Source organism: Podarcis bocagei, assembly GCF_964188305.1.
Source record: "Podarcis bocagei genome assembly, chromosome: 3".
NCBI classification, from domain to species: domain Eukaryota; kingdom Metazoa; phylum Chordata; class Lepidosauria; order Squamata; family Lacertidae; genus Podarcis; species Podarcis bocagei.
In genome coordinates this window covers 16,505,726-16,532,998 of record NC_138127.1, presented here as the reverse complement: position 1 = coordinate 16,532,998, position 27,273 = coordinate 16,505,726, and positions in this window count along the sequence as shown.

Genomic DNA, 27,273 nt, shown 5'->3' with positions numbered 1-27,273 from the left:
CCTTGTGCCCTCCATCTTTCCCAACATCAGGGTCTTTTCCAGGGAGTCTTCTCTTCTCATGAGGTGGCAGGTACCACGGGTAAACTGCACTTTGTAGGGGATATTTCCATCAGGAACATGGTCTCGAGGCAAAAGATAGATGCTCTCCTTCTGACTCAGCAGAAGGAGTTCCTATGTGTGCATGAGAGAAAGCACACTGCCCAAAAAACAGAGGGGAAACATGCCTCCTCAAAATGTAGTAGAGAGGCTATAGTTTTCTGGGAAACAGCTTGGGGATTTTCAGCACCATCCTAGCCATGTCTACTCAGAAGTCTAGGATTGCAACCCAAGTTAATTTCGAGATCCAGGGACTGCTACTGTTTCATAATACCCCCAGGTCCTTTCCTTGCGCAATGTGTAACCCACTCTCTTGTGTTTTCTTGAGTGGGCCAGAGGGAGCATAATGGCTTTTCTCGCCATTGTCCTTTTCTTTTGTCCTTGGGCTCATTTATTACCGTTAAGCACCCTCTTCGTCAGGGGAATGTGGTGGCTTTTTGCCTTCCTTTCTCTGATAATGTGTTCATTTGCTTTTTAGTTGGAGAAATGTTACTATGGGGTGATGATTAAATCGGAGATTAAATCAACACAGTCAAAGATAGCAAGCTAGTCTAGGGAGATAAAAGCACACCGACGCTTTGTGTTCACGACTTTTGCGTAATGGATGTGTGGCCCAAGCCAAGCAATCAGAGAGCTGGGCAAAACGGTAAACACAATACCTTGCCTCTCCTGTCTGCAACACTTCACTCAGGAAATGAAGGCGGCTGGTGATTTTCTTTATTACTTGCATATAGCGGTGTACTGGAAGAATTTGGCAAGACAATATCAGCAAAATAACTGGGGTCACCACCAGACACCACATTCCTAAGAAATTTCCACCACTGAGACAGATGATGAGACAGGAAAGCCGTCTCCACATGGGGCTGAGGCCTCTACAGCCCCCCTCAGTGTCCACTGGGAAGGGACTCAGCGCCCCCTCCCAATCTTGAGGGGGCAGAGGAGGCCTGGCAGGATGTTGCCCCAGGCTGCCTGGCATCGGGAAACACTGTGCAGCCTGGTGGGATGCTGCCTCAGGCCACTTGACACGTCTCAATTTGGCACAGCCTGGTGGCAGGAAGTGTCTGGAGATGCCACGCAGACTAGTGTGGTCTGGTGGGCGAATGTCGTCTTGGGAGGAGTCTGGGTAGGCCTCTCCTGATGCGACAATTGCCACACACACACACAAAGCTCAATGTCTGTGATGTCACGCTCACGCACACTGAGTGCACAATGTCAGCCCCCACCCCCAACGTCAGGCACAACAAGTTTTGCCCAAATTGTCCATGCACCCAAACAATATATGGCATATGAAGCAAAGAAGCAAGGCAGTGGAGACTGGTCCTTTAAGGCAAATGGGGCACTGCCCCACCAAACTCAGTCTGGCACCAGTCATTCCCACGTGCTCGCCTTCTTATTTGCGCTGAGTCCAGGGGGTGGCGCTGTGGGTTGAACCACAGAGCCTAGGACTTGCAGATCTGAAGGTTGGCTGTTCGAATCCCCGCGACAGGGTGAGCTCCTGTTGCTTGGTCCCTGCTCCTGCCAACCTAGCAGTTCAAAAGCACATTAAGTGCAAGTAGATAAATAGGTACTGCTGGGGCGGGAAGGTAAATGGTGTTTCCATGAGCTGCTCTGGTTCGCCAGAAGTGGTTTAGTCATGCTGGCCATATGACCCGGAAGCTGTACGCCGGCTCCCTCGGCCAATAAAGCGAAATGAGTGCCGCAACCCCAGAGTCGGCCACGACTGGGCCTAATGGTCAGGGGTCCCTTTACCTTTACCGGGGGAGTGGCACCGGCTGTCAGTGAGGAGGAGGATGGTGGGAGGAACTAGTATTAGTTGGCTCTGCCTGCCATGGGATCTGGTTCCACCTACTGTTTGCCTCACTGCCTCCTCTTCTCTCTCCCCATTAGGAGAAACATTTAGTCATGCAATTCCTCCACATGCAGTTTGAAGCGGTATAATCCAGAAACTAAGAAGCTTGAACTAAGCCTGTGAACTTTCCCCCTTCATTTGTTTGTACATATTTTGCGTGAGCAAAGAAGAGACAATATGTGTGTGAGAGATCCAGTTTCAACCATCTGCAGGTAGAGTTATTTTGCTAGTTTTCCGCTTGAGGGTACATTCCAAAAAAAAATCTAGACCATGGATGAGTGAAGAGGGAAAACTGCCTGTTGATGATCTTTGCAACCCTACCCAGAATTATTTTTGCATTTTCTGTTTAGCCAGAGGTAACTATTTTTCCCCAAACCAAGCCAGGTCCACCCCTCCCCTTTAAAAAGTTTTGTTTGAAATGCTGCAGAAATCTTCTGTGAAGCTGCCACTCTAAAGGTTAATTTATTCACTTTTAGAAACAATCATTCTGGGTCAGTAATTGACATGCCTACCTAGAGAATGATTAGCTCAATTAAAAACAAAACAAAACAGATTGGTTCTTCTTATAAATGAATGTTTCACAGTCTTCCTTCTTTCTCTGTGTCGGACCAATGAAAGATTTGGCTAAATAGCAAAATGGCTAATGAGGGATAATTCCTATGATCCCTGCCTTCCCCTTCTGCCCGAGTGATTATGAATTCAGCCATAAAGTTTTCTCCAAATGTGCAAATGTGCATTAAATGTTGCACTCAGAACTTGGGAATTCCAGCTCTTCAAGGGATCATTTGCTTCAAATGTGCTTCCAGAGTACGGTGTGATTGCAGCCTATGTTGTCCTCTACCCATTCACAACAAAAATTTGATTGGAAGCTCCTTTGGACAGGGACCTGTCTTTTGCTAACATTCAAGCATAACAATGCATGCAAGTAAAGAAAATCAGTGTCCCATGATCAGGAGCAGAGAGAGAAAAGGCTTTTAACCCTTTTCTGCCCACTGTTTTCAAGCTCCAAACCAGAGGTTCCCAAACTTAGTTGGCCTACTGCCCCCTTTTCAGAAAAAAACTACTCAGTGCCTCTTGGAAATCTACCTTCTTTAAGCAAAAAAACAGAAAGATGCAGTAACAAATTGGCATTCTTTTATGTACAGTGGAACATCTTTTATGTACAGTGGAGCATCTCGGAAGCTGAATATTTTGGTTTTTGAATGCCGAAAATCCAAAAGTAATTGCTTCCTTTTCTAACGCGCCTCGGAAGTCAAACAGCTTCTGATGGGAAAGAGACAGAAGCTAAGTCAGAATGCTCCGAGTGTTTTGTATGTGAATAAATGTAAAAAAGTAAAGATAAAGGACCCCTGACAGTTAAGTCCAGTCGCGAACAACTCTGGGGTTGCGGCGCTCATCTCTCTTTACTGGCTTAGGGAGCTGGCGTTTGTCCGCAGACAGTTTTTCCGGGTCATGTGGCCAGCATGACTAAGCCGCTTCTGACGAACCGGAGCAGCGCAGGGAAAGCCGTTTACCTTCCCGCCAGAGCAGTACCTATTTATCTACTTGCACTTTGATGTGCTTTTGAACTGCTAGCTTGGCAGGAGCAGCAGGAGGAGCTCACCCCGTCGCGGGGATTCGAACCACAGACCTTCCGATCGGCAAGCCCAAGAGGCTCAGTGGTTTAGACCACAGCACCACCCGTGTCCAAAATGCTGAGTTGCTGAGGTCTGTTATGCAAGCTGCGAAGACTCAGCGGATCCCTAAGTGTGCTGATGTCTCCAAGGCATCAGTCACTGTGATGTTCGGGCAGAAGAAAGCTTTTGAAGCTCCCGAGTCGGGCATGTGTCTCTGCCAGGGTCCTACTCGAGAGTAGGACGGCTCCTGACACTGAGGTGCATTTTTCAATTTTCTCCATTGAAATTGCCGACCATGCATTGCACCTCAGTTGTTGAACGTTTCAGAAGTCAAACGGTGTTCCAGAACGAATTATGTTTGAGAACCGAGGTTCCACTGTATCTATATTTCTACCAATGTCCTACAACATAGTAAAGAAGGATGTTGTAAACAGGCAGGCAAGCAGTGAGCCACTTCCTAGGCCTGGTTGAAGTAGAAAAGGGTTTACCCAAACCCGGGAAAACTCCTCACCTCCAGCATGACCGCCAGATCCAGGAGAGGCGTTGCCACTGTCCCACAATGATGCACAGCCTGGCAACAAGCATCATTACACAACAGATGAAATACGTAGGAACCATTTTTCAAATTTGTTTTCTCTTTTTTCCTTTCTTTATGCTTCCATCGCCCCCTTATTTTTATTCAACACCCCCCAGTTGCACCTGAGGCGACTACCACCCCCTGGATCATTCCAGCGCACACACCCGGGGGGTAGTATCACCCACTTTGAGATAGATTGCTCCAACCCTTCCCCGTGTTTTGCCGATGTGTGTGAACACACCCTAAGAGAGCCTGCAGCAAATTGTCCTGTTACAAGCAGCAAGAGTACTTGTCATGCCAATGGGTCCAGTATTTCTCCGATGAAAGCAGGGACACCTTATTCGGTAGTAGTAGTAGTAGTAGTAGTAGTAGTAGTAATAATAATAATAATAATAATAATAATAATAATAATAATAATAATAATTTTTATTATTTATACCCTGCCCATCTGACTAGGTTGCCCTTGCCACTCTGGTAGGGTTGTTATACTTCAAAAAGTGAAAATCTGTACAGAAAAGTAGTTAAGCAGGCTATGTCTGGGAAATTCCAGTACAGTGGTACCTCGGGTTAAGTATTTAATTCGTTCTGGAGGTCCGTTCTTAACCTGAAACTGTTCTTAACCTGAAGCACCACTTTAGCTAATGGGGCCTCCCGCTGCCACCACGCCACTGGAGCATGATTTCTGTTCTCATCCTGAAGCAAAGTTCTTAACCCAATGTAATATTTCTGGGTTAGCAGAGTCTGTAACTTGAAGTGAATGTAACCTGAAGTGTATGTAACCTGAGGCACCACTGTATATATAAAAACAAAATAAAACTATGTAGAGCTGCTTTCAGATGTCTTCTAAAGGTTGTATAGTCCTTGGGTTGGGGGAGTTGCATAACTTCATACTCTCCAACGTTTCTCTGATGGAAATAGGGACATCCTAAGGAAAAGTGGGACATTCTGGAATGAAATCAGAAACTGGGACGGCTTCTTTAAATCCGGGACTGGAGAACAGGGTCTGCACTTGGATGGTCTGCATTAAACCTTCTAGGACCTGAGAGACTCTCCCATGCTTTGGTGTCCTGGCAGGGCAGCAGAATATGTGTTTGGCAGCTCGCAGGGCATGGTCTAATGCTCACTTGCTCAATCAAGCAGACAATTAACTAGCATGTTGGCATGTCAGTCCTTTGTGGGACAAATAAAGGCACTTAGTGTGCACTGTTCCATCCCGATGGACAACCCTGTAATTAATAGTTGTTTTGCATATATTTGTAAGGTGCCCAGATGTGCCAGAAAGAACTCCTGGGGAGCCTCAGGAATGTTTCAGTGTATTCCGTACACACACACACACACTGGGCTTTCTCTCTGTAATTACATTTTGCAGCCAAACAATACATGGTTTATTCGGCGCTTGTTTAATTATTTGCCAGTCTCCTCCTACACACCGCATCCCCAAATGCATTTGGGGAAGTGGTGACACAAAGTGGTCACTGGACCATTGGCACAAGCAAGCTTAAGCATTCCATTTACGCCTACTTGGATTATTAGGCAGGCATGGCGTGACTGCTTGATAGAAGTGTGCAGCAATTTGGCTGTTGTTCTAATTAAAGTTTTTCTTCTTCTTCTTCTCCTGCATAGCATGGGTGATGGACTCAGCTTTGAATGTGAGAGGAAAGGAAAAGGACACATCTGGGAGCATTCAGAATCAGTTTACAGCCAGCATAGATTGGTCTGGGGCCATGTTTGATTTAAGATGGCCTCAGCGTGCCTCAATCCATGTGAACATAGGAATATAGGGAGCTGCCTTCCACTGAATTATGCATCACTTCTTCGAATGTTGTTATTCTGTAATACTGTGCAGTATATGTGAATATCCAAGTTCCCTGATGATCACAAGACTTGTTAGGCTTCCTTCTTCCTTTCCCTCTTGGGTTGCCTCCCTAAGGTGAAATGGAGGACCTGAAATTCTTGCACCATTTTGTGCTTCTATGTGTGTTGGCCGGGCACAAGAATATATCGGTTCCCCTTCCTTCAGTTGTAGCTCTTCCATTACATCTCCTTTTGTCTTAAAACAAGAGCACTGCTCCATATAGGCTGCAATTCTATAATCCAAGAGTTGGGAACTGGATCTGGCTGATGGGATGAATCCTCAATCTTTCCCCTACAAGCAGAGCCACCCACCTGTCAATCACCTGATTTCACAATGACCCTAGGTGACCCATTTTTACATAGTGCACTCTCCAGGTCCCCTGCCTCTGCCCCTCACACTTCAGAGTCCTGTCAGTCCCTGACATTTGCTGAGCTACAGAGTGAAGGTTCTGGACACACCTGTCTGATGAGGGAGTTCCACAACTTAGGGGCTGCCACAGAGAAGGCCCTCTTCCAGGCCACACCACAATGTGTGGCAGAACTCTCTCCTGAATTCATACAAGGTAAATCCAGGCATCTGTTGAAGGAGGGTTGGGAGGTCAAGGAGATGTTCACAAGTCCCACCTCAGACATCTTCGCTTGAATCACCCCACATGGTACGTCTACGGCTTTCCTTGTATCGACAGGGAACATTTACTAACATTGATTTTAATGTAAGTAGAACCTCTCATGTGGAATCGTTTGCCCAACCAACCCATGACCCTGAGATTAAGAGTCTCACAAAGAAAAGAACAAGGGAAAATTAGATAAACTTAAGGGGGAGGATTTGCTGAAACTAATATGGAAATTGGGATGCAGAAAGGGGAGGTATGGGGAAGTCAGTGAAGTAAGGCTTAAGAAAAAAGAATTCGGAATTATACATGTTTGTTTATGTGTTTGTATGTTTGTATTGTGTATTGTTTGTGTTTATATAAATTGTGAAAAACCAATAAAAAATTATTTTAAAAAAGAGATTAAGAGTCTCACACTTGACCAACTGAGCTATCCCAACTTCCCCAACTACATGAGCCATTGTGTTCATGTTCAAGTCAACACAAGCCCAAGCCCACTGCAGACCTTCCCCGCTGAGCAAGTCAAAACATTGGGGGCACGGCTTAAGTGCCTTTGCCCCGCCCCTTCCATGGATTCAATTTCCCAAATGCAGACAGACCCTTGGACACACCTAAATTGCACACAGCTCTGTGACCTTAGCTCTTATTTCTATTCTTATCGGTGGGCCCTACTCCTGTGCATATGTACAGAGAAGTAAATCCTACAAAGGAAAACAGGCCCTGCTCCTGAGAAAGTGTGTGTATAATTTCAGCCTTCAGTATTCATTTGATAAACTCATAGACCTGTAGAGTTGGAAGGGACCACAGGGGGTGTCCTCTAGTCCAGCCCCCTGCCATGCAGGAATATTTTGCCCCACAAGGGACTCGAACCCACAGCCCCGAGAGATCCAGTCTCATGCTCTGCCGACTGAGCTATTGGGTATTTTTGTCTGAGTTACATTCCTCCAGCCCGTGGATCTGGTTAAAGCCTTCGAGTAAGAAGTTGCGCCAGGTTCTGCAGGGCCGGTTCCCAAAAAAATCGAAACAAACAGACCGTGCGGCGACTCTTGAACTCAGAAACGAGGCAGGGATTTGTCACACAGTAATTAGAGCGTTTTAATAACCTGGTATATGACACTTACACTGCGAAACATTTCAAAGCGGCGGCGGCTGTATTCCTTTAGAGTGCTTTGTTATTAAACAACAGCTGTTGCTAAGTAGGCAGTGTGAATGATAATAATGGCTGCTGATTGCCTCAGCCTTATTGTGGCAGCTCAGTTATTGGTTGCATTTCTGTATCCCTAAGAGCAGCTTATTGTTCGAGGTCACCATTTACATGGTAATTCTTTTGTGTTCTCTGGGTGTGTGTGTGTATTAAAGAGGAAACAATTGACCTCAACCTGTCAGTGGGTGTGAGATTGCTAACAAGAATTAAATTCCATGCACACACAGCTAACACATCCCCTTCCCTCCAAAGTTCTCATGGGTGCATTGATGTATCGTGAGCACTGACAAACCCTCCAACATTCCTCTGGTGAAAATAGGGACATTTCTCACTTGCCAGCAAATGACCCTCTTCAACACTCCCATCATTTTTTTTGGTCCCCTCCCTGAAGAGCATTTCCTATAAGGAGGGCAAGTGCTACCAACAGGACACAGCACACAAACCCTCCACCCAGTGGCAGAGCTTCATGCTCCAGCACCGGGGCAGCGGAGAGCAGGCGGGGCCAGACTGGCGCACGTCCTGGGGGCAGGGCGCACCGCTTGCAGGGGCGTGGTGCCCAGCACGGGTGGGTGGGCGGGCGGCAGTGGTGGCACCCTACGAGGATTGCGCTGCCGGGGGCAGCCCGCTCCCCCCACACTTCTCTTCCTTCGCCAGTGCCTCCACCGTCCAAAGAAAACCTCTTAATTCCTGTTTTGTGTGTTGTTTTGTTTTTTGTCCTGTCCTATATATTTTTTCTTTTCTTTTCTTGATTTACAAAAAGAAAAATGCACACCAATAAATAAATTTTAGAAAGGGACAAGATTAGACAAGGATGCACAAAGCACTTCTTTTTAAAAAAAATAAAATCAAGACTCCTTGTGCTCCTCTCCTCTCTGCTCCCCCTTTCTCATCAGATGTACTGATGTTAGAGGCAAAGGCTGGGAAGCAAGTGGATGTCAGAGCAAAGACCAGTGGGCAGACACCTTTTCTTCCACACCATAAAGAACCCCTAGATTTTCAGCCACATTACTACTTAGTATCATAGAACTGTTGTGTGGGACGGGACCGTGGGGATTATCTAGTGCAGCAAGGCAGGAATATTTAGCTGCCCCCTATGGGGACTGAACCTGCGGCCTTGGTGTCATCAGCATTACACTCTAACCCAGAAGTCTTCAACCTTTTTGAGTCCACGGCTCCCTTGACCAACTGTGTTCTTTCTGCAGCTCCCCTGTGGGGCGCAGGAGCCCAGTTATGTCACCCCTTGCCTGTAGACCTGGCAGCAGCCTCTCACCCCTTTTCAAACATCCTCCTTTGTGGAGTGTTCTCTCAGCCTCTTCTCCTCTCCCCTGACCAGCTCCAGAGGCACCATTCGCTGGAGGAGCTTTGAGCCAGGGTTGCTGCAACAAACAGGCACACAAGCATTTAGGAGAGAGAGACATGAGAGGGCATCAAAGGAGGGAGAGAAGGAATGAGGGACAGAGACTGGTGTTGCCTGCAGAACCCCAACCCTCATTCAAGGCACCCCAGGGTTACACAGCACGCTGGTTGAAAACGACTGCTCTAACCAACTGAGCTATCTACTACTTGCTTGGTTTGGGATAAAATTCATCAAGAGGGGAAAAAGAGGAAAATGTACATGATGCTAGGTGATGGTTGTTTGCGTTCCTCACATGTCAAAGAGTACAGGAGAATATCCAAAGAATGAACAACTTTGAGTTTCATGAATGTGATATTCTTGTCCCTCCTGCAATAATAAATCATTGGTTGATTGGAAGACTGTGCTTATGCCACCAAACCCAGATGACAAGTTAGCTTAATATTTAAGAGGCTGACATCCTCACTGAAATTCTTCAGGTCAACACAGAAATCTCTGATTGGCGCAGGTGGGATTTCACACAAGCTGTTATCCCCAGATAATAACCCTTTAATTTGCTCCAGTCTTGTTTACACAAGCAAGAGACTAATTGGAGACTGATGTTTATTAAAAGGGAGGAAAAAGAGAGAGACCCAGGTTAATTAGAGACTCTTGACATGAAAAAGCCATTTAAGGAACAACTTGCGCATTTTTTCAAAAGATAGTCAGCCTGTTCCCTTTAATTCTGTCACTTCATATAGCAACTAGCTGTTGAGGTGCTTTATAAATTAGGAATATTATGATGACAATGGTGATGATTATGATGTATAAAATACTGAAATATTGAAGGTCAAAGTATAATCAAACAATTAATGAAAGCGATTCAAGATACTAAGAAAGGAGTATGATTCACTACTCATGTCATTAAGGCCTTTGGATAAGAATATTTGATTTTTCAACCCCCCCCCAAAAAAGAACCCCTCACGTTTATTCCACATGTAAATAAATTACCTGTGAACTGTTATACCTTTCTAATTAAAGACCACTTAATCCATTCCACCAGGTAACTCCCAGAGGGAGAGGTGAGACTTTTCATTGGCTTTGCCAAGTGGATCCTTTCCTGGGAGAACCGATTCCTTCAGTGGTTGTGCCTCCTGGTCATGATGTAATTCTCCAGATTTGCATCTTTTCCTCTCCCCTCCCCTAGTCTTTCTTACTTTTGTGTCTTGAATGTTACCTTGTAAGTCATTTTGAGGGGAGCATGGCTATTTTATGCTTAGCAGAACTGTTCAGTGCTAAGGGTGGGTTCCAGTTGGTGCCCTGACACTCCTAGAGGGGAAGGAGGCAATTTCTGCTTATTTTATCTCCTTTCTGCAATCCTGAGAGCCACCCCACACTCCATATCAGCTCCAAAGTGTTGGGAGGCTGAAGAATGTAGTGGGAGGTGGTGTAGGCATAGAGCAGGGGTCAGCAAACTTTTTCAGTCCACTATCCCTCAGACCTTGTGGGGGGGGCAGACTATATTTTTTGGGTGTGTGTGTGTGAAATGAACGAATTCCTATGCCCCACAAATAACCCAGAGATGCATTTTAAATAAAAGGACACATTCTACTCATGTAAAAACACATTGATTCCCAGACCTTCCGTGGGCCGGATTTAGAAGGTGATTGGGCTGGATCCACCCCCCAGGCCTTAGTTTGCCTACCCATGGCATAGATGGAATTCCTTCCTCTTTCAGGGAACGGGTAGCACTGTGGTCTAAATCACCGATGGGAAGGCTGGCAGTTCGAATCCGTGCGACGGTAATGAGCTCCTGTTGCTCTGTCCCAGCTTCTGCCAACCTAGCAGTTTGAAAGCACACCAGAGCAAGTAGATAAATAGTGCCGCTGCGGTGGGAAAGTAAACGGCGTTTCCGGGCACTCTGGCACTTGTCACAGTGTCCTGTTGCACCAGAAGCGGTTTAGTTAGGCCACATGACCCGGAAAGCTGTCTGCGGAAAAATGCCAGCTCCCTTGACCTGAAGCGAGATGAGCGCCACAACCCCAGAGTCAAGTTTGACTGGAGTCCTTTACTCCCCCCCTTTTTTTACCTCTTCCATTTGTGGAAGGTTCTGTGGGATCAAAATGTGTTCCATGAGCACAAGGGTAGCCACTGGTTCCAACAGTACATAAATAGAATTGTAGTGGACAATAGGAATGAGATGGTTGCCCAATTTCAATTCTTTACGTTTCACTCTACGGAGCCTTCCACTCCTCCTAAATTTCAGTTTGATAATGTCTAAAAGTAGTTCCAGAACTACTCGGTTTGCTATGTCTTTCTGCTCATTTGTATCTCTCCACTCTACCCCCACCTCTCTTATTAATGTGCACATATGCATTGAAGAAACACTGGGAAATAAACCATGTCAGATGTGACTGCATACATGGCTGGCTTCATATTCTTTTCGTTTGGTGTTCTACTGATGCAAACAAGTGCACATGCCATTTGGTAATGAAGAGGGGAGGAAACGCGAAGGAGCTAGAAGCTGTGGCAAACCATGCAAGAACAAAATTATGCACAAAAGCCAATCAGACTGACAATTGAAATAATTTATAAATATGAAAATAAACAAAACAGGGAAGCTAAGGTTGTAAGCTGCCTTGAGTGCTGTGAGGGGACTAGGCAGTGCATAAATACATGTTTAATAATTAAAAAAATGTTATGAGTTTGGGTGGGGTAGGCTGTATGCTGAGACTCTTCTAACCCCTGGATCTGGCAAGTGCTAAAATATAAGCAATAGCATTCAAATTCCTGATGCGGTGATAGCCCAAGTGATGGGCTACTAAGCCAACAAAGGAAGTGGATCTGTGCCTGATGGAAAATGACTTTGCCACCCTCCTTCAACTGGCTGGTAGTTAGAAAAAGACAAAGGCAAGAGTTGAAAGTTCAGCGATGTGAGTCAGATGAAAAAGCAGCAAACTGGAGAGAGGGGGGAGGGGGAGGGAGGGAGAGATGCCTGTTATGTATTCAGTGGTCTGTGTTTGCCTGACCTTGAGTCTGGACTAAGGATTCTGAGCTCCTGTGTTCTGATTCGATACATGATATCCAATCACAGAACATTTCAGGATTTGGTCATGGAGCTTGGAAGTTTAGACAGCCAATCACGTTGGGATTATGTAGTTCAATAAAGGTTCTTGCTGTTATCACTGTGCCTCATAGGAACCCACCTTCACCTCAATGGTGATGAAGGTGGGATGCTAGGCTAGGTATGCAGTCCTGGCTAGCTTCCACAAACTGAAATCACTGCTGGGGAAGTGTCGCCTCAGCTGAGCTGAAATCACTGACTTCAGCCACAAGGCAGATCACTCAGAGCGGACGTCATGGCCACCCAGGGCCACATTGAGGAATTTGATGTCATGGTTCCAGGGAAATGGGACTCCTATGCCACCTGGCTTGAGTTCTTCCTCACAGCCAATAAGGTGACTGACCCCTGAACTGAAGCTGGCCATGCTGTTCAGTGTGTGGGGACCTGCTGCGTTCGAGATTGCTCAGGCCTCAGCCAAGCTGAGCGATACGACGTTTGATGCAATAATGCTGAAGCTGAGGACCCCCAGCCATCAGAGACTGCCTGCCCGCATGCCTTCTACAAACACAGACCACTGAATAAATAACAACACTTATTTGCAATGTAGTCAAACCAACAATGCACGTTTGCTAGATAGACACATGATAGGAGCTGAAGTTCACAGGGTTTTCCTGTAAGTTTGCTGGAGAGGACACTGAGACCCACTCTCACTGTCCTCAGTGACTAGGAAAGGACCAAGACCGTGCTTAACATGTATCTTGAAGAGACAGGAGTAGAAATAACATTTGATGAAGCAGACATGTATTTCATGCTTGGGTGTGTTGGCGCACAAGTACTAAAATGCCTCCTTTTGAAGAAGCCCTTAACTAATCTGTGCAATAACACTTCTTAGTCAAGAGGACACTCCACCAGAAGCAGAAACTAGACTGAGGAGGTAGCAAGGCCAATGCTATAATCCGTCTCCCAACAAATACTGAGTATGATGTAACTAACCAGAGCTAAGGACCTTGAAGTCTTCTTGACTTCAGTGGGCTAGTCAAGCACAAAGCTCACTCTCTCATTGGAACCTGTGTGGAAAGTGATTGTGAAATGATTTGGCTGGATTGTCATGACCTTTGCTTGCAATGTCAACTGCTTAAGGTCTTCTTAATCACCTCTGCATTTTCAGAGCCTTAGAAATTGTCTTAGCTATAAGGTTACAGCAATTTTCAAAGTAGTTCAGCTTCATCAGGGTGCTCACAAGTCCTACTGTTAAGAGAGAGGGAGGGAGGAGGGAAATGTTCTCTATCCATTTTCTCTAGGTCATGCATAATTTTACAAACTTCCACCAGGTTACCCCTTACTCGCCTTGTCCCTAAACTATACCAATGCAAGGTATTAGTGTGACTCCTGAGTTAACTTAATATGTGGGCCTCTTTTCATCCATTCCAAAAGTGTAAAAATAAAAAAAATGGAATTCCCAACATAGGAGGGCATCTTATAGACTGATTTATCCAAGTGCCCTGGCTGAGATAAACAACTGGTTGCAGAAATTAAAATGAGAGATAAGGGGGACTGATATTTTCAGAAAGCCAGAATGATGTGCAGTGTTACTTTCAGTTAGGAAAGCATAAATCCCACAGTGTCACACATTCTAGTATACACATTAAAGAAGAAGGGTGTTCTACGGTGCTGTCAATGACACCCCCTGAAATAATTGGCTTTAAAAAACAACAGCAACCTATCACTTTTATTATTGGTGGGTGGGTTTTTTTAGGATTAACATCCTTTGTGGAAACAGGGGGCACTGCAGTGCATGCAGAGCACCCTTCAGTGATACAGACATCCCCATATACTTTGTAGAGAGGATAGCATTGGACCCAGAGAATTGCCTCTTTCTTTGTAGAGAGTAAGGAAGCCTCTGAGCAGAGGAACTCCACATATCAGTTGTAGAAAACAGGAAGTACTGGAATGCAACGTGTAAAGTTAAAGAAGTCCCACTGTGAGGGGCACAACCCATGCAATAGAAAGTCCTTGTTACTGAGCTATGAGCAACAGACATCATTCGATTATAATATTCTGGTTATGATTTGATAGATGGAAGATAGGGTGCAGCAGAAGAGGAGAAACAACAACTCCTTCTACAAACACAGACCACTGAATAAATAACAACACTTATTTGCAATGTAGTCAAGCCAACAATGCATGTTTGCTAGTTAGACACATGATAGGATCTGAAGTTCACAGAGTTTTCCTGGAAGTTTGCTGGGATGGGGTGGGAAGTCAGCAAAAATAAGAGAGAAGACAAAATTGTGTTTTGACTGTACATGTTAAAAATGCTGAAACTTAATAATATATATATTATTATTATTTTTTAAAAAAAGAAAGTCCTTGTTATTGGAACTACTCCCCACAATAATAATTTATTGAAGAAGAAATCTCAAGATTGTAAACTCATCGCCATCAGGTGTAATTCGCCAATAACTTTGTTCAAGGACTTGGAAGTCTTAAATCACTCAGGTCGCTTATCCAGATAAATAAATGGGATAATACATTATCTTTGAGTTCTAATCATCTGCCTTGCGTGCTCCAGGTTTCCACCTTTAAGTTCAGTGCACTGCAGTTGAGACCCTGCATTTAAGTTCTAAAATGAGAGGTGCTGAGTTAGTTGGTCAGTCAGTCTAGCAGGCTATGCCTTCTGATTGGGAAACTCCACTCCCTAAAACCCAAATATTATGGGGAGAAAAGCAATTGTAATTACCTACAGAAAAAAGTATTCTGCATGTAGTCAGTCTACTGTTATGACCTGGTTCTGAAAACAGGTTTCAAGGCTTAGCCTAAGTGGCATCTGGTCAAAACGAAGCCTGAGATTTTTCCTGTATGTCCCACACTTCTCCCTTTAAGTGAGGAAGTGGGAACCTCTCCCCTGATGTTGTTGGACCCCAACTTCCATCATCACAAACATTTGCCATGCTGCCCAAGGCTGATGGGAGTTGGAGTCTCTCCATTTGTGTTTCAAGTTGTTTTAATGGTCCTTGGGAAACCTACACATCTCCTAATAGAATCATTGTCCCAAAAAGAGGGCTAAACCAATCAATAGCCACAAAGGGCTTATCCACACTTCTGGTTGTCTCAGGATTTCTAGACAGGGGTCAGAGAAGTTTTTCTCTCCCCCCCTTTCCCCCCCGCTTGCCACACTCTCTGGGAAAACCTCTGGCATCAAACCAGAAAGGTGCAAAAGTATCAAGCCACACAGGTGCAAAGGTCTTAAATACAATGTTTGTCCTGACATGCTTTAAACCATAAATGCTGTTATTCAAAGGCATGAAGTTTAATTCTCTCTCTTGGGGCCGAGTCACATAGCAAATGTAGGGAATCTATGTGACTGGGTCACCTGACTACCCCTTTCCCCACTTTAAAGCACCCCATCCTCTTTAAAATAGAACTGCATTTAAGTTGTTTTGTATTTGTGCCCCACACATCTGACTAGGTTGCCCAAGCCACTCCAGGTGGCTTCCAGCATATATAAAAACCTAATCAAACACCAAACATTAAGAACTTCCCTATACAGGGCTGTCTTCAGGTGTCTTCTAAAGGTTGTATAGTTACTTACCTCCTTGACATGTAATCCTTTCCCTTCACCCTGTTTCCCAATCTGCTTTTCCAATAAAAACTAGACTGCCTCCTCCCATCTCCATGTATCTCCAGTGTATGGACCATGTCAGCTGTGGTTTATTGAACTACAATCAGGTATTCGGTTGGTGCTGTGGTCTAAACCACTGAGCCTCTTGGGCTTGCAGATCAGAAGGTTGGCCGTTCGAATCCCCGCGATGTGGTGAGCTCCTGTTGCTCTGTCCCGGCTCCTGCCAACCTAGCAGTTTGAAAGCATGCCAGTGCAAGTAGATAAATAGATACAACTATGGTGGGAAGGTAAACGGCATTTCTGTGCGCTCTGGCTTCTGTCATGGTGTTCCATTGCACCAGAAGCTGTTTAGTCATGCTGGCCACATGACCTGGAAAGCTGTCTGTGGACAAACACCAGCTCCCTTGGCCTGAAAGCAAGATGAGCACCACAACCCCATAGCCACCTTTGACTGGACTTAACTATCCAGGGGTCCTTTACCTTTACCTTCTTGAACTACAGGAAGAGAGAAATGTTCACACCTGAGCTGTCATAAGCAAAAGAAAGCATTTCTGGCTGGGCATGCATCTGAATAAATTACCTTCTATCCCATCATTTTTACACCTTTGCAGATTGTGGTCTTAATATTTTAAACAATGGCATATTGTTCCTCCAGATGGCTTTAGTGCTAAAGCACTGGAAGTCTTGTGCTTTTGTTTATAGGCAGTCAGATTCTTGCTTCTGGCCACAGGCAAGTCATTAACTCAATGCAGCTTCCCATCTGCAGAATGAGAAGCAGAAATGACCTCTCTGTTTCCACAGATGATGCCCTGCTTCCATATGCATGCAGAAACAGGCTACCACAACCTGCATGGCTCCATAGCTGCTGAAGCCCCATCACAAGAAAACTACATCCAGCAGGAGAGCCCAGCATTTACCCACCAAAAGTGTGCAGACGGAGGGGAGAGGAATACAGCAGCCTTCTCATGCAAATCAGCACCATTGCTGATGATTTGACTGGTCTTCCATGTGTGCTGTCCTTGGTCCTGGATGGTGGGGGGGGTCATCATCATCATCCATCTATTAATCACCTGCTAAACAGCCACCTCAAGGCGATTTACACATAAGATCATTAAAAGCAGTCAAATATGACAGATACATTCAAAACTCCAAGAAGTACACGCCTGTCTACTGGAAAGTGGGTGCACTGCAGCCCACTGCTGCATGCAAGCAGAGCTTTGTGTGGTTGATACCTTCTTGTAAGAAGAAGAATATCTTATTTTGTTGTGCATTTTAAAATATATATATTTTATGACTTTGTTAGCTACCTGGAGCTATTTATGTGAAGAGTGTCACATACTCTTCTCATTGGCTCCCAGTATTTTTCCAAGCACATTTCAAAGTGTTGGTGTTGACCTTTAAAGCCCTAAATGGCTTCAGCCTTGTATACCTGAAGGAGCATCTCCACCTCCATCATTCAGCCCAGACACTGAGGTCTAGCTCCAAGGGCCTTCTGGCGGTTTCCTCACTGTGAGAAGTAATGTTACCGGGAACCAGGCAGAGGGCCTTTTCGGTAGTGGCACCCGCCTTGTGGAACACCCTCCCATCAGATGTCAAGGAAATAAACAGCTATTTGACTTTTAGAAGACATCTGAAGGCAACCCTGTTTAGGGAAGTTTTTTATGTTTGATGCTTTATCGTGTTTTAAATATTCTGTGGGGAGCCGCCCAGAGTTGCTGGGGAAACCAAATCAGATGGGCGGCATACAAATAATAAAATTATTATTATTGTTCTACAATTTTAAAATAAACAGCTAGAAGAGAACAAATTGCCCCCATCCAAGTAAATATAGTAGTTTCGATGTTCCAGTGAACAGCAATGGAAGAAAGCAACTTGAAAACACAGTGGGAGGAAACAATCTCGCAGCATTTCAATCTGCTAATGGGAACATACCCTCTGTCACAACTAGCTGTAGCTGGATTGACATCAAGGGCTACAAAGCATAATTGGAAGTGCAGAGAAGCTGTCAGCAATAATGCTTGCAATCCTAATCTCTTATCTACCATTTCCAAACCAATAATTATTAATTTCAAGATGGACCATTCCCATAATGTTCTTCTAAGCTTGACTGAAGACATCAGTAAATGGTGCATTAGAAGGTTCCCCCCCCCCAATGCTATTCTGGAAATTTGGCCATGGGTGATCATTCACCTTTGGGTGGTCTCTCTTCAAATAACCTGTGTGCATTATTTCCTAGTACAGTGGTACCTCGGGTTAAGTACTTAATGCGTTCCGGAGGGCCATTCTTAACCTGAATCTGTTCGTAACCTGAAGCACCACTTTAGCTAATGGGGCCTCCTGCTGCCGCCGTGCTGCCAGAGCACGATTTCTGTTCTCATCCTGAAGCAAAGTTCTTAACCTGAAGCACTATTTCTGGGTTAGCAGAGTCTGTAACCTGAAGCATATGTAACCTGAAGCATCTGTAACCCGAGATACCACTGTACTGTACTGTACTAACTAGAGGGGGCAAGGAGACAATAATAGATTGATAAGACAAGGGGGGGGGGTATATTCAGATTACTTCCTCCAACAGGGGCTGACTTTTTACAATTAAAAATAATAATTGGTACACAGCAGGCAGAAATCAACATTTTGTTGGCATGGAGATGCAGCGTTAAACAAGCTTCAGCTGGTTGAATTTCTGATTGTCAAACAGCTGTTAAAGGCACAGAACCCCCCCACCCCAGCCTGCAAGACTCTCAAGTTCAACGCTTCCTTTAAAAAGAGGGTCTCCCATGCATCAACCCATATCTGCAACGTACATGAAAATTCACAAACACTTTGCAAACCAAGCAGAGACCAGTTTAAAACAAGTATGCTATGATTCTCCCACACAGATACCAGAAGGAGGAAGGGGGAGGAAATTAAGGGTGTGAGCTAATCTGGTGTTGAACATTATTTTTAGACTCCAAGTGTGGTGACCACCTAGAAAATATTTCGAGCTGGATCTATTTGCATTCTAAATGCATATTCTGGAGAGCACCCCTGCCTTAAGAGGGTCTCTCATGCAGCTTAACATAGGGGAGCAAATGTGTGCTTGTAGCTGCCCTTCCATTTAACAGGCTTTCCCAAACTTGGCCCTCCAGCTGTTTTTGGACTACAACTCCCATCATCCCTAACTAGCAGGACCAGTGGTCAGGGATGATGGGAATTGTAGTCCAAAAACAGTTGAGGACCCAAGTTTGGGTAGCCACAATTTACAGGAATAGGGGAGGTTGGTCTGCATGCCACTTCAAAACCCTGGCACCAATCCACACATACATGGGCACCACTTGAAGACACATGACTTGCATTTTGAACATGTGAATGACCCCCATTGAAAAGGAATGTGTTTCAGGGTGTGTGAAAACTCTGCCGTGGGTATGGTTTTGTGATGGCTTCTTAGCATGTGTTGCAAGCTGTGAATGATAAACATGTGGTGGGAACATGGACCTCCACCTTCGCTTGGTCTTCCTAGCTGTATCTGCTTTCCTCACTTTGCTAGGACTTTATTCGTTTGCAAAAACACCGAAATGTGGGAGCATGCTAAGTACGTGTAAAATAAATGGGCAGAATAATGAGCTCCAAAGGGGCTAGAAGCTTGCTTTTGTTAACAAGAAGATTAAAAGTTGGGAATTCAGGGATTGTGGCTCACCTAGGAGACCAATTTCTCCCCCTGGTAGACCAGTGGGGGACCAGCAGCTCCCCACCCCAATGTGCCAGGGGCCAGACGTATATTTGGTCCTTGAAGCATCTCATCCAACCTGAGCTGTGGCAGAATCATTGGGGACCAGCAGCTGATGGCCCACAGAATAGCACCAGTCCATGGACCACCACTTTGAGTAGCACCATAATAGATAACACCATATGTGAACTGAGTGATTTTACCCAGTTACTAAACAGATGCTCTTGTATTTACATGGCCTATGGGTATTTTACACATTCTTCTAATTTTCTCCCCCGACAAGTTAAATACCAGGATTTTCTACTGACTGAACACTGAAACTATTTCATATCTGCCCTCACCCCCATTTTAGTTTTCAAATATAACAATAATAATAATAATAATTTATTATTTATACCCTGCCCATCTGGCTGGGTTTCCCCAGCCACTCTGGGCAGCTCCCAACAGAATATTAGAAACACGATAAAACATGAACCGTTAAAAATTTCCCAATACAGGGCTGCCTTCAGATGTCTTCTAATGGTTGTCTAGTTATTTATCTCCTTGACATCTGGTGGGAGGGTGTTCCACCAGCCCTCTGCCTGGTTCCCTGTAACCTTACTTCTCTCAGCAAGGGAACCACCAGAAGGCACTTGGAGCTGGACCTCAGTGTCCGGGCAGAACGATGGGGGTGGAGACGCTCCTTCAGGTAGGCTGGAGGACAGCAAAACATGAATATTTTCTTTCTTTCTTTCGGCATTTTGCCAAAAGTTATCCATTGCCCATTTCACATCCCCCCCCCCCCGGCTGATTTTTTTCTGATTTTTTAAAAAAATAAGACTCCTGAAAGATAAGAGTTTCTCATGTAAAAAAATATATTTGTGAAAAATAAAGATACAGGGAGCTCACAGAGAGAAGAGGATGGAGCCTATATGAGAGTCAGGTTTTTTCTCAGGGTGGGAGACCGAGGAAGGCAAAACTCTCTTAGGTGGGGAGTGGGAGAATTCAACTCTCTGAATTTGTGAAGGTAAAATAGTGCCCAAGGGCTACATAGATATATTTATAATTTTGTGTTTTATGAGAATCATATGAAGGTTATTATTAATGCATTGAACTTTCTTTTTCTCTCTATTTTTTCCTGTTTAATATACTGTTTATTATTTTCCTTTTTAGTTTAGTTTGAATTTTATGGTGTATTAGGTTGAAAACCTTTAATAAAATTGGTTGGTTTTTTAAAAAGAAAGTTTCTGATGCCTGCTAAGAAAAAATGTGTTTAGGCTAGCCTCCATGAACGTGTGATTTTATTTGTTTTTAACTTGAAGATTTATTATTATTATTAAGCAGCATATAAACACAGTTAAATAAATAAAACACAGGGCTAACTCATTTGATCTTGAGGCAGTGCAGAGAGAAAATGAGCTGCTTAAGAGGGCCACTTACCCTATTAAGCGACACAACCCCCGTTAGCTTAACAGATCTTTGAATAAGACTGGATCACCATAGTCAAGAGTCAGCTCAGAGCAGCTCCTTAATTAGCAAGAAAGAAACAGCCTTGCGCTGATTTTGCGACCTGTGAAAGTGCTTTTTGCTTGTTAGGCTCTAAAAACCAACAGTCCAGGAGGCAGCAGAATCCACAAGAGTTTGTCTTGTGAGCCACAAAATTTCAGTCACCCAAAGGGAAACATAAAGGTACAATTATGAGGGATTAATTTCTTGGAGTGCAACTGGATTGTTCCAGTAGCAGCGCAATTTGGTTTCAAGTAGCATGTGCTAAAAAGAACACACACACCCCTCAAAAAAAGATCTTTGTAGCAGGAAAGAAAGAAGCCTTCACCAGTTATTGCCTTCCAAGGCTGCAATAACCTTATTGATTCCTATGAAGTGACAGACTGAAGTTTCTTTCTGCATCACTATAGACTTATATCCACTGACCGTATTTGACAGATAATAAAGGTAGAGATTTTTATTTTTAAAAAAGATCTGGTTCAGTAAACAATTCCCAGAATAGCTTAAGTTTATGGTCACCCTCCAGATAAGGTTTGAAAATGAAATATTTTAAAACAAGCAATCTTAAAATTTTACTGATGTGACTTTTTTATTTTTAACCCCATTAATAAGAACGCCTTGTAAAGATCTCCAGTGGCACTGAAACTTTACTTAAAAATGGGAAATTCAAATCCAAGCAGCTGCCATATCTAGAAATTAATTTTAATACCTTGCATATGGAAGAAATGCAAATTTAGAGCATGATCATTCTCTTAGTGTTGCTTTCTTAAAAGAAATAAAATTCAACAAAATGTAATTTAATCAACGAACCAACCTAAGGCATGATCCAGCCTTAAGTTTCATTTCAGGGGGAAACATTTAGCATGCGCTGAACTCCCCCTGTTGCGATAAATGGATTTTTATTTATTTATTTATACCCTGCCTTTTCCCCTGACAGGGACTCATTGCTTATCTTAATGCTCAATTCAAAATGCTTAACTTTGCCTGGCTGAGTCAGCAATCCAATTTCTTGCTCTCCTGAATAATCCAGTTCCTTTTTTTGCAAGTGGCCAGGAAGTCATGTAGAGGGTATGAATAATCAATCATTTGGAAAAGCCAACACCCAACACCCTCCCCTCTCCCCATACACTATGGCTGGCACATTATTTCTAAGCTAAAGACCATTATGTTTGGTGTGTAGGGAACCCTTCCCCAAATCCTTGCTATGCCCTTGGAGAAGTGGTTCACTGCCCTCTCCAAGTGTCCTTGCTGGCAATGACTAGGCCATGCAGTGCCAGCAGTGGTGGCCAGATCTTGCACCCATAAAGCATGAGACTTGTAATCTCAGGGTTGCGTGTTCGAGCCCCACATTGGGCAAAAGATTCCTGCATTTCAGAGGACTAGATAAGCCTTGTGGTCCCTTCCAATTCTACCATTTTACAATTCTATGATCCATTGCAACATTACTCCCAATTAAAGCACTTTCCTTCCACCTCCATGGAATGAATGGTAGCAATCCATTATTTCAATAAGAGGCATTTTGCTGTTGCTGCTTCTTTTTTAACAGAGGTTGCAATTTGTATCACCAACATCTTTGTGCCATTTATTGGCCACACACACACCAACCAACCTGTGGACAAAATGTTGGGATATATGGCAGAAGTGGGGAATCTGTGGCCCTCCAGATAGGGCTGGATTCCAACTCATCCCTAGTCAGTATGGGCAATTGTCAAGGATGAGCAGTTGTAGTTTAACAACATCTGGAGGACCTCATCCTTGATATAGTGGCTGGGGCAACCCAGTCAGGTGAGCAACTTATAAATTATTATTATTTATTAGTATTATATTGGGCAATATCTAACCGAGTCATACTCAGAGTAGACCCACTGAAACCAGTAGACTTAACTTCTATAACCACACTGATTTCACTGGGTATTATTCTGAGTATGCTTCCCATTGGATATCACCCACCATATTTAATGGGGTTAAAATCCAGCCTGCAAAAATTGTAATACACCAAGGTGAATGAATATATTGTAGCCTCCCAGATGCCTGACAGCTTCCTTGCTTTTTATTCAGCTCCTGATGGGTTGCCACCATACACAGCCAGAGGGTTTTGTCTGGCCAAGCGAGTCACAAATTGTGCAGGCCAAGGCTAAATGAGGAGATACAGTCCCATTTCAATGCAACAGCTGCATTGCTGCCATCTTGCAATCACTTTCTTAGCTGAAGTCCAGGGATTTGGTCATAAAAGGCTCACAGCATTCAAACATGTGCTTAACTTCTAAGTGTATGGAAATCTAAGAACACAAACCAGGGTATCTCGATTTGTACTGAATTAGTGCCAATGGAGTAAAAGTTAAGCCACTGGAACCAGATCAACTTGTCTGGATGCAGAACAGAGTCAGGCTGACGGCTCAGCCAAGTTTGTTGCTTTTTTATTATATGTTGAAAGTTGAGCATGAGCAGAATGGCTTCTCCAACAAACGAGCTGTAACGCTAATTGTGCACAGGCTCAGGAGAGGCAAAACACGGTGCATAGTTCGAACTATGGTGGATACATAGTTCAACTATGGTGTTTGTTCCTACAAGTCGTAGAGATGGCCATCGATTTGGATGGTTTTCAAAGAGGACCAGACAAGTTCTTGGAAGATAATGGTCACTAGCCATGATGACTGCATTTATCTCCTGCATCAGAGGTTGTATGCGTCTGAATACCATATGCAGGGGATTTTAAGAGAGAGAATGCTGTCACACTCACATCCCATAGACATCTGGTTGGCCACTATGGGTATAGCATGCTAGATTAAATGGATGTTTTGCCTCATCCAGCTGGGCTCTTCCCATGTTCTTCAATATATGGGAGCATTTTTAACTGAGGCTGCAACACACATGGAGGAGAGGATTAACTCTTCCCTCCCCTTCCATGGTCTTGACAAAGTTTGCCCCTGGTGATACGATTTACCACAGGGATCCCTTCACTTTCTCCCCTAAAGCTAATTACAACATGGGTGGCAATTATTTTTCAGGGCTGCAGCTTGGAAGAGAAGGGTTACGCCTCCACTTCCTGCACCCTGTGGTTCTGGTGAAAATTGTCGTTCCCCCCTCCCCACACCTAGTATTATAATTTTAGAAACAACCACCCAGAAGTGGGTGGTAATCCCACACAAAGTAATGTCTAGTTTGACCCAAAGTCAGGGCTCATCCTCACTTGCGTAGTCCCATTCCTAGAAAGTGTGGGGCTGAGCAGTTTTCCATTTGCCCCATTGCTTCCCTCTGAAAAGCCTTCTTCTTTAGCACAGAATTGGAGCAACTATCAATCCACAGAAAACCTTTCTGCTGTTTTCTCCGATTCAGCAGTAAAGAGCAGTTTCCTATTCAGCTTTTTCCAGGGGAAAGTGATGGGACAAGCAAAATTGTGGACAAGCCTTCCCCTTTCATGTGTTTTCAAAAAGTAAGCAATGTTGAATACAATAGCACAAACTCCTAAGTAAGTGGGGATAGAACTGCAGGCTGCTTCCACACCATACATTTAAAACATATGACTTCCCCTCAAGAATCATGGGAACTCACCAAACTACAGTTCTGAGCTCCCTTACCAACTCCCAGGATTCCTTGAGGGAAGTCTGGTGCTTTAAGTCATAGTCTCATTCTAGCCATATGCCACAGGACCAAATAAGTCAGTTGTGGGAATCATCCTGCAAATCCATTCCATGACAAAGACAGGAGCCAAAGGGATGCTTGGCATACCTGTGGCACATTTCCCATTGTATTTTTTGCCATGTGATGAGTGGCTTTCAGGGGAACTCTCATGAATGCACGGCTCTCTGTAAGCAATGATTATGTTCTATAACCCCAAAATGACCACAAAGAAAGTCAAGCATGCCATCCTACAAAAGTATTCCCTTCTCTGCATTTAAACAGTACAATATGCAATGAGCACCCAATATTCCTTCTATTTCCAATTCAAGAATTAGCCCGCTGAAACCAATGTTGCCAAATCTGTGCCAGCCACACAGAGGAAGGAGGTGGCAGGCAGCAGACATGGGGCAACCCCATGTTTTTGTGGAGGTAAAAAGATATTTGTGGGATAAGCCCAATGAAGACTAAATGGGCATTAAATGCTGGTTGATTGATAAAGGTGAGTGGTTGTGGAATGGAGTGACTGAGAAAGAAAGAGGGAAGAAAAAACACAGAAATATAACATTAGAACCACTTAATTGTCTGGAAGGGTTACTCCCTAGTGCTGAGCTAGTTTTTAAAATGTCCTCGGGTATAGAAGTGAGAGCCACCTGTAGAAATCAAGACAGAAATCTAATATTATAATGCAGCTGGGATGTACCAATTTGTCCATACTGCCCCCCTCAAAAAATAAAAACTAAGGGCTAGCCCCACACAAAAAAGGCCAGTGACAACTGAGCATGCTCAGTGGACATGGAATGCTGTTGAGGAGGGGGGGGGGGTAAAAAGTCTGGAACTTTCCACCATATCAATATTTTTTTGTAGGGTCCCACTTGTATATAGCAATCTCGATTATCCTTGTCCCATTGTTTACATAGCCAAAATGGTACCGTTCACACATGAGGAGGAGGGGTACGAGCAGACTTGGGTTTGCAGAAGCACAAACACTCTTTCATAGAAAAGTCTTCAGAGGTGGAACCCCCCCCCCAAAAAAAAAACCCCAGCAAAATGGGGACTGAGACATGCTCAGTGGGCATGGAATGCTGATTGACTTGTGTACACAATGAGATAAAACTGTGTAGAAGAGGGAACATAATGGAAGGAAGGGAACCCTGAACAGAAGCATTCCGCAATATATCACAGGTGGCATCCAACATAGAGTCAATTAACGTCTTGCACAAGCAGAATGACTTTCTCTTTTGTAGTGGGACATACCCCCCTTTCCTCCTCCCATAAATTTGTTCCAATGGTTCCCCCAACCCTCTGGAGCAGATCTGGGGACATTGCAGGGAATGTGCAGGAGGAAGAGAGGGGCAAAGTCCCATAGTGCAAGCAAAAGTCATTTCACTTAAAGGAGGAAACTAAACTAAATGGTTTTATCAGAATAAGCAGAGATTATGGGGTAATTGAAAGAACCATGGGAGGGGAAAGAAAGAAAGTCGGTAAATGTATTATTACAATGGTGGATATTCGATGCTGGAAATGCACATTTGAAAACTTTAATTAAAAGGGGGGAGGAGTTTGGCACAGCTCGTTGATGCAGGTCCCACTTGTTCAAAATTGCTAGCAGGCTGCGATCCACATCACCACATAAGACAGCATGCATGAAATGCACAATACACACTTCTGATCCTCGCCACATTTACACAAACGTTCTTTCCAGCAATTACTTAGAAGCTCCATCAGAAGATTCCTAGGGCTGAAAGCTGAAACCCTATGAACTTAGCTGGAAAACAGCCTAACAAACAGCAAACCCCTATTGGAAAAATGACAGGCATCTCAATATACCGGTGTGTGGTACTGCAGCAACCTCATGCAACCATACAGATATTTCTACTCAGAGGGAGGAAGGTACTAGACCGCTACAAAGCTGCAACAGTTCAATAACTCACAGCATGCATGCTTTCTGTTTCAAGGCCACCTGAGGGATGTAGCTCAGAACATCTGCTGTGCATGCAGATGGCAATCTCCAGCTGGTACAGCAGGGCGATACCCATCTGAAAACCTGGGGAGTTGTGGCTGTCCCAGTAGACAACACTGAGATACACAGACCAGAGATCCTGCTCAGTAAAAGAGACACCTTCCTATCTTCCTAAAATGATATGGAATGGGAAGGCTTCTGCTGATCTTTATCATAAGATCATTGCTGTCCCCCAGTGGATGTCATAGAGTTTGATGGTGAAGTTTGCCAGCCATCTAGTCTAATATCCTGCTTGATTCAGGACAGCAAGAAGCACAGCATTCCAGCAGATATCTGTCTATCCTCTGTGACATGCAAAAATACTTCTCAGAATACTTCAATTTTTGAAGCTATTTAAGCACACAACAGTTATCCCAGGACATAGCTGGCTCAACCCCAGTCAATGACAGTCACACATTAATGCGGGCAGGAGATAAAGAGTTTCCCCGTCTTCAAGTTTTTGCACACTCATCAGGGAGCAAAGCCTGGTTCACATGTGCACACTCAGGCAGAAGGTGGCTGTATCCAGTTACAATTGCATGTGTGAGGAGCCGTCGCAGAAAGAATGCCAAAATAAAATGCAGATATAATGGCAAAAATAAGATATTAGTATCACCTCAAACACAGTGCTTTGATTGT